Source organism: Triturus cristatus, chromosome 11 (genome assembly GCF_964204655.1).
Source record: "Triturus cristatus chromosome 11, aTriCri1.1, whole genome shotgun sequence".
Classification (NCBI taxonomy): Eukaryota; Metazoa; Chordata; class Amphibia; order Caudata; family Salamandridae; genus Triturus; species Triturus cristatus.
The window spans coordinates 658,217,749-658,231,355 of NC_140594.1; the positions used below are offsets into that span (position 1 = coordinate 658,217,749).

The 13,607-nt window shown below is 46.6% G+C and overlaps 1 protein-coding gene across 1 annotated transcript in view; it reads right to left on the reverse strand.

Annotated features, from left to right (window-relative positions):
- Positions 1 to 13,607, reverse strand: part of PAK2 (p21 (RAC1) activated kinase 2) — a 403,878-nt gene that overhangs the window by 118,312 nt on the left and 271,959 nt on the right. The gene's annotated exons all lie outside the window — the stretch shown is intronic.

Sequence of the window (13,607 nt, forward strand, 5' to 3'; positions counted from 1 at the left end):
GATTTGTAGCTTATTTCACATAAGTAATTACACTTCTGTTTTAGACTCAGCCAAACCAAAAATGATAGCTGGGTGCCCAGGTCATATCTATCTCTAATAGATTTCCCCTTTCCAGGCAGAGGGCTACAACCCTGAAAAAGAACACAATCCATCAAAGATACTGTTTATAAACAAACAAATGTGCAGTTTAAGGCTGGCCTGGTGTCTTAGTCTGTCAACTGCAAGGCCCCTCGAAATGTCCATACTGAGCGATGGCTGATTGGGAAGATCCACCCAGCAATACGGAAAGTAGGTCTTGTTTGCGTGGTAGTCTCCCATTGAGAAACTCAAAAGGCAGTAAAAATCCAGGTACCATCACTGGGGTGGCAAAATCAAAGTGTTCAGAATCATGCTCCCAAAGAAGTGTCTCAATTTTAGAATCACTTTATTTACTTGTGTCTCTTGGTACAGCACACGACTCACTCAGAGGAGTATCTTGGCGCTGTGCTGAAACAGGCAAGTGGGGGATCTTCTAAATCAACCAGGATTTCAACATCTTCTTGAAGCTTATAGTCAGTGCAGGTACGAAGATGAAGAGGGAGGTTGTTCTAGTGGTATGGGGCTGTGTAAGAAAAAGATCTGCCCCCACACCTTGAAGTAGGGATGTGTGGAATATGCAAAAGCACTTTGTTTGAGAATCTGAGCTGTCTGGAAGGCTGATACTGTTAGAAATGGGGGTTTCTAGTTGGCAATGGTTTGCACCTTTGTCCAAGTAGAGACCCTTCCGTCTAGTCAGGATAAGGGGGATACACTACTGAAATAACCCCTGCTCACCCTCTTGGTAGCTTGGCACGAGCAGTCAGGCTTATCTCCGAGGCAGTGTGCAAAGAATTTGCACATAACCAACAGTAACACAGTGAAAACACTACAAAAGGACACCAAACCAGTTTAGAAAAATATCCAATACGTTATATATTCAAAACAAGACCAAAATGATAAAAATCCAACATACAGTACTTAAAAATATGCACTTTGCAAGAATAACCTTAAAAATGCAGTTCCTTAAAGTCGGTAGCTCCATCCGGTGCTACCACGGTGCGGAAAACAGAATCCAACAGTTCCATCAGACCGCGTCGGTCGTGGTGATCGCAAACTCGTAAACAGTACCTTTTCATTGCGGCCGATCACGTTGATACGGTCCGTTTGTGGCAACCGTCACGGTTGCGGTGTGAAGCATAGTGGTGCAGCGTGCAGTGCCTTCAAGGCTCCATGACGGTCGTCCAACGGCATCGGTAAGACCAGGACTGCAGTGCGGAGTGAATGCAGTGCTGGCGGTACTGACAGATCACGGTGAGGGCGATAGTGCCTGTCGTAGGGAGCTGGCGTCGGTGGGTCCGGACTGTGGTGTGGGAAGGGGTGGTGCATCATGAGATTTACAAACGGTGCCCCGAGCCGTCACATATGTCGAAGTCAGCGAGCAGCTACTGCCCCTGTGAGACCATGGCGGCAAAGCAAGGCGGTGCAGTGTGGTGTCACAAGGCCACGGGGCAAGAAGCAGCTCGGCAGAGGTGGCCATCGGTGAGACCAGGGTTGCAGTGCGAGATAAGGCGGTGCCCTGTGCGGTGCTTTCAGGACACTGAGCCGGTGGCGGAGTCGGCTACTTTTGCCCCTCTGTGGCAACTGAAACCACGGTTCTAGAGGCAGAACCCAGAGGTCGGTGAAGTCTTTGAGGTACTCGAGACTTCAGAACAGGAGGCAAGCTCTATTTCAAGCCCTTGGAGATACTCAGAAACAAGTCAAGAGAGTTCAGTCCAGTACTTTCACTGCCCAAGGCAGAAGCAGCAACTGCAGGCCAACCCAGCAAAGCAATAACATAGCAAAGGGGCCAAACTCCTCCTGGCAGTTCTTCCAGCTCTTCTTGTCAGGTTCCTTGATCCAAGCGAGTTCTAAAGTTCTGGGGTCTGGGCCCCAATCTTTATTCTGCATTTCTCTTTGTTCTCTCCGGCAGAGAGAGTCTGTGCTTAGTTCAAACCAGTTTGGTCTTCTCCGGCCAAGCTTTCCAGCAGCAGGTGGAGACATCATTGTCCAAGGCAGACCAAGCCCATTCAGGTGCAAGGAAATCTCTTCCCACTACTCAAAATGTCTACTCAGCCCAGCCCTGCCCTGACTCTTCCAGAAAAGGCAGGAGACATCTGAGCACCAGACGTGGCTGTCTGATAAAATGCACATCCTCAGCCCGTCACTCCAAAACCAGACAGTCAATCCACAAATCAGCAGAGGCACACAGGATGGCTAAGCAAGAAAATACCCACTTTCTAAAAGTGATTTTTCCAACACGCACAATATAAAAATCATCTTTACTAAAAGATGCATTTTTATATTCTGAGTTCGGGCATACTAAACTCCATCTTTCTATCTTGTCCCAATGGGAAGTTATATTTATAAGATGTTATAAATAAACTCCCATTTTATCCTATGGGACATACACCCTTTCGATAGTGAAATAAAGTGTATTTCGTTTTTTTACTAACAGGACATGTCACACACCTCAGTACATGTCCTACCTTTTAAAAACACTGCACCCTGCCCACGGGGCTACATTGGACCTACCTTAGGGGTATCTTACATGTAAGAAAAGGAAAATGCTACTTACCAGTATGCATCTGCTCTTGGCATGTAGAGCTGCAGAGTTGTACACGTTTGCATAGGTTGCCATCTGGTGTTGGGCTCGGATGTTTGCATGTTTTTGTCTTCGAAGTTCTTGTAGTCACGAGGTTGGGGACTCCTCCTTCGGTCGACAATGCGCATGGGCATCGGCTCCATCGTTAGATTGTTTTTGCCACGTAGGGTTATATGGAGTAGTGAGAAATAGAAAGCTATCCATGCGTAATGTATTTAAGTAAGATAATACTGGAACAGATAGAGGTATCTGGGGAGGCGGGTGGGCGTGTACAACTCTGCAGCTCTACATGCCAAGATCAGATGCATACTGGTAACTAGCATTTTCCGTTTGAGGCATATGAGCTGCAGATTGTACACTTTTGCATAGACTATACAGCAGTTACCGCTTAGCGGTGGCTACCTATATCTGTTGCAGTAGTTTGAAATAGTGCTCTTAATAGAGTCTGGCCCACACTAGCTTGTTGTTTTACTTGCACATCTACACAATAGTGTTTTGTGAAGGTGTGTGGTGTAGCCCAAGTTGTTGCTTTGCATATGTCATCTAGGGGAAATGTTCCCTAAGAATGCCACAGAAGCCCCTAGTTTGCGTGTAGAGTGAGCTCTAGGAGGGATGGTTAATGTGCGTTTGGCTTTGATGTAGCATATATTTGTATGCATTTTACAATCCACCTTGCAATTCCTGTATTGGATATAGGATTACCTTTATGAGATGTGGGAGAAGGCCACAAAAAGTTGTTTGGTCTTTCTAAAGGATTTTATTTTAATGTAGTAAAGTATTGCTCTTTTAACATCTAAGGTGTGTAGAGCTCGTTCTGCAACTGAGTCTGGTTGAGGAAAAAACACTGGGAGTTCAACAGACTTGTTGAGATGGAAGGCAGATACTACTTTGGGTAAAAAAATGTGGGTTAGTCCTAAGAACCACTTTATTATGATGGATTTGTAAAAATGGTTCTCGTATGATTAATGCCTGGAGTTCACTGATTCTTCTGAGAGATGTGATGGCAAACAGAAAGGTTACTTTCCAAGTAAGGAACTGTAGTTCACAATTGTGGAGAGGTTCAAAAGGTGGACCCATTAGTCCGGTAAGGACTATATTAAGGTTCCACACCAGAGAGGGTGGAGCTCTTGGTGGAATTATTCTTTTAAGTCCTTCCATAAAAGCTTTGATAGCAGGAACTCGAACCAAAGACAAGTGCTGTCTGTTTTGTAGGTAGGCGGCAATGGTGGCTAGATGTAACCTGATAGATGTATACGCTAGGTTACATTGTTGTAGATGTAAGAGGTAACAGTTTATGTTCTGAATGGAAGCATCTAGTGGGTTGATCTTGTTGTGCGTGCAATAAATGGCGAATCTCTTCCATTTTGCCGCATAGCATGCCCTTGTTGTAAGGCATCTAGCTTCTTTAATAAGGTTCATACATTCTGGTGGGAGATTGAGATAGCCGAACTCGAAGATTTCAGATGCCAGATCGCAAGGTTGAGTTGATTGGGATCTGGGCGTCTTATCTCGCCATGGTTCTGAGTAAGACGTTTGGGCGAGAGGTGTAGTTTTTGATGTGGCACTATCGATAGTTCCAATAGAGTTGTGAACCATGGTTGCCTAGCCCATGTTGGGGCAACTAGGATCATTGTGAGGGAATGTGGTTTGAGTTTCCGAACCACTAACGGAATGAGTGGGAGAGGCGGAAAAGCGTAGGCAAATTTGCCTGATGAATTCATCCACATCGCATTGCCTTTGGACAATGGGTGAAGGTACCTGGATGCTAAGTTTAGGCATTTTGATGTGTGGCGAACCGATCTATTTCTGGGTGACCCCACATATGAAAGAATGGAAGAGGAACTTGAGGATAAAGTTCCCATTTGTGTATTTCATGTGCCTGATGGCTGAGCAGATCTGCCATCTGATTGTGTATGCCTGGGAGATGTTCTGCAAGGAGGTATATCTTTTGCGAAATGGCCCATCTCCATATGCTCTGAGCTAGGTGTGAGCTGCAGGGAGTGTGTCCCCCCTTGCTTCTGTATACAATACATTGCTGTCATGTCGTCTGTACGTATCAGGACAGTTTTGCCTAGAAGGTGTAGTTGAAAAGATTTCAACGACAGGAAGATTGCTAACAATCCCAGGTAGTTGATGTGAAATTGTTTTTGTTGGGGGGTCCAGATACCCTAAATGGTATGTGTTTGAAGATGAGCTCCCCATCCAGCGAGCGAGGTGTCTGTTAGCACGGTCTGTGGAACTGGCTCGAGGAACGACCGCCCTTTGCAAAGGTTCTGTGTATTCCACCATTGTAGAGAGCGATGTCTACGGTCGTCCACCAACACCAGATCTGTTAGATGATCTTGAGCCTGGTTCTACTGACGTGCCCAACACTCTTGTGATGGACACATTTGTAGTCTTGCATGAGGAACGAGAAAAATGCAAGAGGCCATCATCCCCATTAATTGCATGAACACTATTGCTGGTAGTGAGTGTTGTGGCTGAAATTTGTGGACTAGTGCTTGTATAGCACTTATCCTGTTTAGGTTGGGATATGGTAGGGCTGTGGAAGTGTTTATTGTAGCTCCTAGGTATTGTTGTATTCTGGACAGTAGGAGGTGGGATTTGTCCAGATTTATGGTGAATCCCAGACTGTTAAGTAGTTGTATTGTGCTGAGTGTGTGTTGAACACAGCTGTTGTGGGATTTTGCTTTTATGAGCCAGTTGTCCAGATAAGGGAAGACATGAATGTGCTGTCTTCTTAAATGGGCTGCAACCACTGCGAGGCACTTGGTGAAAACTCTGGGTGCCGTGGTGACCCCTAATGGTAGGACTTGGAATTGGTAGTGTTGACCTTTTACCACAAACCAGAGATATTTCCTGTGAGCAGGATGAATGGGAATATGGAAGTAGGCGTCCTTTAGATCTAGGGTGGAGAGAAAGTCGCTTTGTTGAAGTAGTGGAAGCACTTGTTGACCTAGTGGAAGTGGTCCGATTGGATGTAGAAGTGGAGTGGTCTGAGGTCCAGTATTGGTCTGAGAGAGCCGTCCTTTTTTGGAATTAGAAAATAGAGGGAATAGATCCCTGTGCCTTGATGAGGCAAGGGAACTGGCTCTATTGCATGTTTTGGTAATAGTGCAAGAACCTCTTGTTTGAGAAGCGTCAGGTGTTCTGATGACATTGGACGCTGTTTGGGAGGGGTAGAAGTGAGTTCCAGGCAATAACCATACTGGATAATTTGTCTTACCAACTTGTCTATTGTGATAGAATTCCAGATAGGCAGGAACTGTGACACGTGTCCCCCGACAGGAGTGGGATGATCGGGGAAGCATAGTGAAGTCACTGTTTGGTTTTAGGGGAGCTGCACGTTATTACCCCTGCCTCTGCCCTTGTTGTTGTTACCCCTGTAACCTTCTCTAGAGTAACCTCTGGAAAAAGAGCCCTGGTTGGGACTTTTATAAGATGAGGACGGGTGTTCTGGTGTATTTGTTTAGGGGCCTGCTCTATAAAAGGAGCGTCGAAAGGAGCCTCTAGTAGAGGTTGACTGCAGGGCTCCCATGGACTTGGAAGTCAGTGTCATTTTTTATTTTCTCTAAAGAGGTGTCCACTGCAGGGCCAAAGAGGTGCTCATGGTCAAAAGGCTGATTAAGGATACTGTTCTGCATTTCTTGTTTAAAGCCAGATATCCTGAGTCAGGCATGTCTGCGTAGTAAAATACTAGTATTTACTGCGCGTGACGCGGTGTCTGCTTCGTCAAGCGTGCATTTGATGGATGTGTTAGTGATCAGTTTGCCTTCCTGTATAAGGTCATTGGCTTTATCTTTATATTGTTGAGGTAAGTGTTGAATGAGCTGTTCCAGCTCATCATAGTGAGCCCTGTCATACCTTGCCAAGCGGGCTTGAGTGTTGGCTATTTTCCAGTAGTTGGCAGCTTGAGACGCCAGGCGTTTGCCTGATGAGTCTAACAACTTAGATTCTTTGTCAGGAGGTGGAGCGTCACCCGACCCCTGAGAATTTGCCCTTTTGCGTGCATTGGCTACGACCAGGGAGTCTAAAGGAAGTTGACCCTTAATGTTTTTGGGGTCAGTGGGAGCTGCCTTGTATTTTTTATCTATTCTGGGGTTAAGCACCCTAGCTCTAACCGGGTCTTCAAGAGCGTGTCTAAGAAGACCTTTTCGCATTGACAAGACATGGGATGATTTTTGTGGCTGGTCAAAGGTTTCTGGAAGGAAATCCTCTTCTACAGGGTCCGAGCGTAATTTGACTCCATGGTATGTTGCGGCCCTATTTATTAGTTGGGCAAAACCCACATTGTCTTCTGGTGGAGATGGTTTTGAGGGGTAGAAATCTTGATCATTATGTAAATCTGGATCGGTATTATAGTCGGGCCATGTGTCTGGATCCGGTGGTGGCTCATCTGGATCCTCCGTGTCGAATGGTGTTATATTATCATCGTCTTGCCCATCCCCATGTGCATCATCACTATCCACTGGTTGTGGAGAATGTGCTAGAGAGATCAGTAGATTAGGGTTAATTGATGGGGGGCAGGGGGTGAAGGTGGTGGTGAAGTAATAGTGGCCATGTGTATTTTCTTCAGAGGTGCCTGTGGTAAATGTTCTGGTTTCCTCTTTATAGGGAGCGTAGTAACTATATGACCAGTCTTTGGATGAATTAAGATGGTGGTTTACTTCGTATCCGGGAGAAAAAGTTATTCGGAATCGATAGTTTTCTTTGGCGTGTAAGATTTCTCTTTGGAAACTGGTCTTGGCTGTTTAGCAACAGTGTCCGGTATAGAAGCCTTCCCTGGCTCCGAGACCTTTGGTGCGGATTGTTTCGGCTCCGAAGGTTTTTGTTTGGGAGGCTTAGTTATGGAAGGCTTCTCCTTCGATTTTTTCGGCTCCGAAGTCTTCGGTGCCGAGGTCTTATCCGGCTGCTTCGGTGCCGAGAGGTCTTTTGGAGGTTTCCGTGCCGAATGTTTTTCCGGTGCAGACGGAGGGGGGCGCGGCATCTCGGGAGACTTCGTTTTCGGCGCCGAAGATGGGTTTCTCAGGACTGCGTGACTGGCTCGAGTGAGCCAGAAGGCTTTTCTTTGTCCTTCGGAGCCGGGCTCGGAGGCGGGGCTTTCAAAGTCTTCGTTCGGTTTGGACCTCAGCCCAGAGACGAAGGAGTCACCGGAGCCTTTGGTATGGGCTTGGATGGGGCAAGGGTCTCAGTACTCACGGCCTGTTGAGCTGGTGCGGCGTCCTCTTCGGCGTCAGAGTCATCTGCTTCGGAGACCGAGACCTGTTCTTCCTGTTCTGGTTCCGGAAGGCTATCGGGGACCTGGATGGAAGATATCCGGAATGGAGCCGATACCTCAGGACATCTCGTGGCGTCGAGCCAGACTAACCCGGATGGTTTTCTTGGACTTGAAGGAAAGACAAGCCTCACAGTTGTCCTCTCGATGTTCTGGAGAGAGGCACAGATTACAGACAGAGTGGAGGTCCGAGTGTGGGAATTTAGCACCACACTGGGGATATTTCTTAAAGGGAGTCTGTTCAATCAACGTCCGTCGTTACCGGTGCGGGTGGGCCCAACAGCCCGCGTCAAAGTTCACAAGTTTTCGAAGTCATCGTCGAGGGTGCACGTCGAAGAGTACGCGAGCGAGACAATACCGTCTGTTAGCAGTGATTGCACATCGAAAGGGGGTTCAATAACGACACCGACCCGGAGCGCAGCAAGTCACATCCGAACCCGATGGCGGAAACAAATCTAACGATGGAGCAGATGCCCATGCGCATTGTCGACCGAAGGAGGAGTCGCCAACCTCGTGACTACAAGAACTTCTTTGAAGACAAAAACAACATGCAAACATCCGAGCCCAACACCACATGGCGTTCTATGCAAAAGTGTACAATCTGCAGCTCATATGCCTCGAACAGGAAGGTTAGGTCCTGGCAAGTGGGTGCACTTTCCAGGCTAACATGGCAGTACCAAACTGCGCAGAGACACTGCAGTGGCAGGTCTGAGGTACATTTACAGGCTGTTCATGTGGGTAGCACAATCAGTTCTGCAGGCCCACTAGAAGCATTTGATTTACAAGCCCTGGGCACACACAGAGCACTGTACTAGGGACTTACCAGTAAATCAAACATGCCAATCATGGAATCACTAATCCAGAACAGTAATTTACTTAATAGCAGTGGTAAAGTGCCCAGAGTTCTAAAACCAACAAAAACAGGGTCAAAAACAGGAGTCCAAAAAGCCTGGGGGTAAACCCGCTGAAAATGCCAAGTCTAACAGTAACTGAGTCGTGAGTATAGATTTTCAGGGAGAGCCTTATAGAGTGCTGTGAGAAGTTGGCCTGGTATATGCTGGTCACAAGTTAAAGTGGCCACCTTGCACCAGTACAATTTGACTCTTATGGTAGATAGGTTTAAGACAACCTTTTAACCCCTTCAGTGCCACGCCCTTTCCCCCTCCTGTGCCGGGCGTTGCACTAGTGGGTGGGGTTCATGACGAGATAGTCTCGTCATGGGCACAGCGCAACCGTGCTCCATGACGAGACTATCTCGTCATGGGCACTGAAGAGGTTAAAGAAAGCTATCCTAGTGGTAGCTGTGGAGAGCAACCTTCAGGCTAAGTCTTTAGAGGAATGTAAAGCAGCTTGTTTTACCTTATAATCTCTTGAATTACTAAATGAAAGGACACCACACAGGTATATATATATATATAAAATATATATATGTATTTATTACTAACAACTCTCTTCTAATCTCTTTATGAAATTAGAAGACAGGAACATATGCACAAATCAACATTTTACAACAAGTTAAGCACTTATATGGCTGGGGCCCTAGGGGCGTACCAGACCATATACTAAAAAAAGAGACTTAAGAATAACGACTTGCGAAGGGACAAGGCCTAGGGCCTTCAGAAGCACTGGGGCCTCACTAATCCACCCAAAGCAGGTAAGTAAAGGACCCACAGGAGACGCATGCAGTGTGAGAACACAGCCGCGGATCCCAATTGACATCTATAGAGCAAGTCGCGGTTGGTATTTTAGAGTTTAAGGATACTTCGGGAGAGTCTACAAGCAAGTCACTTACAGGGTAAGTAGTTCTAGAGCCAACACACACAGGAGCACTGTAGTGCTGGAGTCACCTCACCCAGGGAAGCCGGGTGCATAGGTGTCTTTTGGCGTCGGGTCGCAGCGTCATTTTCAATGGGAGCCAAAGAAAACTTGCTGCTTGTGAAGACAGGAGAAGTGTCCGGTGGAATCCAAGGCTGGATTCAGAAGAAGGAAGACCTGAAAGCAGAGGAGACAGTGTTCAAAGTCACTTGGCAGTGACCCGGGGCAAGGAAGATGGATGCCCACAGTCGTCGGGTGATTTCAGGTGATCACGGTTGTCTTGACTCTTCAGCCACGAGGTCCAGGAGGAGTCGACAACAACCAGGAGCTGGATTCAGCGTGTCCCACGAAGTCTGCAGCTTACTGCGGTGTCGGTGACCAGATTGGAGCCAACAAGCCTTGGTAACAGCAAGTCTTGTGGAAAGGATAAAAAGTCAGCGGGTGCAGACCAGCAAGGTCTGAGGGACTCACCCAGCGAGGGTAAGTCAGGGCAGGCCTGGAGCAACCAGGGGAGCCCTTTGAAACTGTAGGAAAGTCTTCAGGGGACCCACAAGCCAGCCGGCAAGGGATCGCGAAGACGCCTCGGGAGGATTCACTCACCAGGAGCCCACGGTAACTCGGGACGAGGTAGGCATCTGATCCTCGGAGGAAATCCTGCTGGAGGCTTGGACCACACGTGGTCCAATGCACAAGTTCGTAAAACGTCATGAAGGGGTTGCACTCGAAAATAGTACCCGGTACCCAGGTATTGCGGTTCCTCGTGGGGTCCACTTGCCTCAGCGTCGCTGGGGACTCACGATGGCCTTGGAGAAGTCAGAAAATCCACTTCCGGGGCTGCAGGGACTTCGGACTCCGGCAGGAGCGGGAAAGTTTGCAACCGTTGGTGCAAAGTTTTGGTCACTCCTTGACTCCAAGGGAGCTTCTTCAGTCTTCCAGAGGTAGTGGAACGTCGAAGGTCCAGGATTCTTCTTCAGAGCGTCGTCCAGGGATATCTAGTTTGCAATGGCAAGGGTTCCCTAACTTATACTACAAGGAAGGGAGTGACTAGCTATATGACCCCCTCCTATGGAAGGGTCAGGGGAGTGGGTGGCTACACCCACTTCCCTTTGTCCAGTTTCGCACCAGAGCAGGGGCAGGTAGCCCCTGAACTGGTTTGAGGTGGCATATGCACAGAGGAGCCTACTGCTCCCCCAGTGCAGGACTTCAAAGCACTCTAGGAGTGCACCTACCCAGCCCAAATACACTAAACCCTGTCTGGGAGGTGGTTACACCTCCCTGTGACAGGATGTCTATTGTTGGTTGGGCCTCCTCCACTGCGAGTGTCGGTCAGCAGCAGGAGGGCTGCCCAGTGTCTGTGACTGGTGGCATCCGTTTTGTGATGCCAGGGCTCTTCAGGATTCTACCGTGTTTCCACAGTGGGTACATATCTATCCCTCTAGAAGGGTGGGATCATACTCCCACACCAGTTACTGGTGTGGGGGTATGATTCCAAAGCGTTTGACACCAAAAGCGACATGTTTTGATGCAGCCATCCCAGAGTTAGCATTTACCGCGAGGTTATAATTCACTTAAGAGTATATGGTTTAACCGCATTCACAAACAGCCACAGAGAATGGACTCAGAGCTGCAGAGTGGCCCTGCTCAGGCAGAGGCACCCCCTCACATGGAAACCAAGCACCCTGTGTGAGAAAGTGGCTCTGTATATACTGTTCCCAAATAGGTACAGGGTGTACACAGTCCACAGTGGTTTGGCAGAGGCTAAAGTTAGATATAACCTTACTCTCTAAAGTGGTAGCTTGGTCGAGCAGTAAGGCAGTATCAGAGGACGTGTAAAGCATTTGTTGTACACACTCAGTCAGCAAATGGTCTCACACTCAATAACTGAACTCTAGGCAAATGGTTTATATATAAAAAAATATATATATGCTGGTTTTATTTTAGAACCAACAATAGGTATTAAAATATACTTTCTCAGAATGAGATGCTTTATATAAATACTTTTGCAAGATGCAGTTGACTTTTGTAAACAGTTACAAGTGGTTGCAATAGGCAACACAATTTTAAACACAATAATGCATTGAGTTCAATGGAAGTTTCAAGTTATTTGCAACAGATTACTTGTAGGATTACTTTTGGAATTCCAGGACTGGACCTAGATTCAGTCCTGGGTCAGTACTTCGAATCAAGTGATAAAAGTAGACTTAATTACTGTGATGATTTTTAGACAATATTTTGCTATTTTAAAAGTTGACAGAAACTATTTCATAGAAAACAGTCAATGATTCCCTATGGAAGAAAATTCAAGTTGCAGGTATAGTATGTTCTCGTTACTTTTGTAATCCAGTACTGGGTACCTAGACTCAGTACAGGGACCTTTATCCAAAACAGGTAAGCAATTATGTTTTCAGAAGTTATACGATTTTTAAAAAATATTTAAAGTTTGCAGAAACTGACAGAAGAAATTTCACAGAAAAACAGTCAATGATTTACTATGGGAGAAAATTGGGTTACTGGTAAGTACAGTTGTAAGTATTTTTCAGAGTCAGTGCTGGGCACCAAGATCCAGAACTGGGAGCTCACCTAAGAGCAGGTGAGCATTTTCGTTTGTTACTCAGCTGATTTTTGGTGAATATTTTAAGATTTGAAAGTCCACACTTAGAAGAAAAAATCAGGAAAAAGCCAGTCAATGTTACCCTATGAAGAAACGAATATGCTACTTACCAGTATGCATCTGTTCTTGGCATGTAGGGCTGCTGACATTCATATCTGTGCATAGATCGCCGCCTAGTGTTGGGTCCGGATGATTGCACATTGTTGTCCTGGAAGAGTGTTCGAAGTATCACGAGATAGGTGGCTCCTCCCCTGGACTACAGTGTGCATGGGCATCCCCTCCATCCTTAGATTGTTTTTCGCCATTGTGGCATAGATGGAGTGTAATACAGTGAATGATGACCATGCTAACTAGTAATTACTGAATGCTACAGCTGCTACAGGCGCCGGGGAGGAGGGTGGGCGATATGAATGTCAGCAGCCCTACATGCCAAGAACAGATGCATACTGGTAAGTAGCATATTCGGTTCGAGGCATGTGGGCTGCTGAATTCATATCTGTGCATAGATTATATAGCAGTCCCTCCATTTAGCGGCGGCTTCCCGTGCCAGCTGCAGCAGTCTGAAAAAGAGTTTTGAGAACAGCCTGTCCTACAGCTGCCTGCTGTCTTAAGTGTACATCTACACAGTAGTGCTTGGTAAATGCATGTATAGTGGACCATGTGGCTGCTCTACATATCTCCTCTAAAGGAATATTTCCCAGGAAAGCCATGGAGGCCCCTAACTTTCATGTGGAGTGGGCTCTAGGAGGAATTGTTAGTGTGCGCTTAGCTTTTTCATAGCAAATCTGTATACACTTAACGATCCACCTAGCTATTCCTGCTTTGGAAATGGGGTTGCCTTTGTGCTGTGGAGAAAAGGCAACAAACAGTTTAGTTTTCCTGAAATTTTGTGTTCTGTCAATATAGTACATGAGCGCTCTTTTGATATCAAGTGTGTGGAGCATTCTCTCTGCTACATTCTCAGGATTAGGATAAAACACTGGTAGTTCTATGGATTGATTCATATGGAACTGCGAAATTACCTTGGGCATGAAAGTAGGGTTGGTGCGTAGTACGACCCTGTTGGCATGAACCTGTATAAATGGCTCTTGAATGGTTAGTGCCTGAAGTTCACTAACTCTTCTTAGTGAGGTAATGGCAACTAGGAAAGCTACTTTCCATGTTAGAAATTGAATCTCACAAGAGTGTAGAGGTTCAAAAGGTGGTCCCATCAATCTGGTGAGGACCACATTTAGGTTCCAGACTGG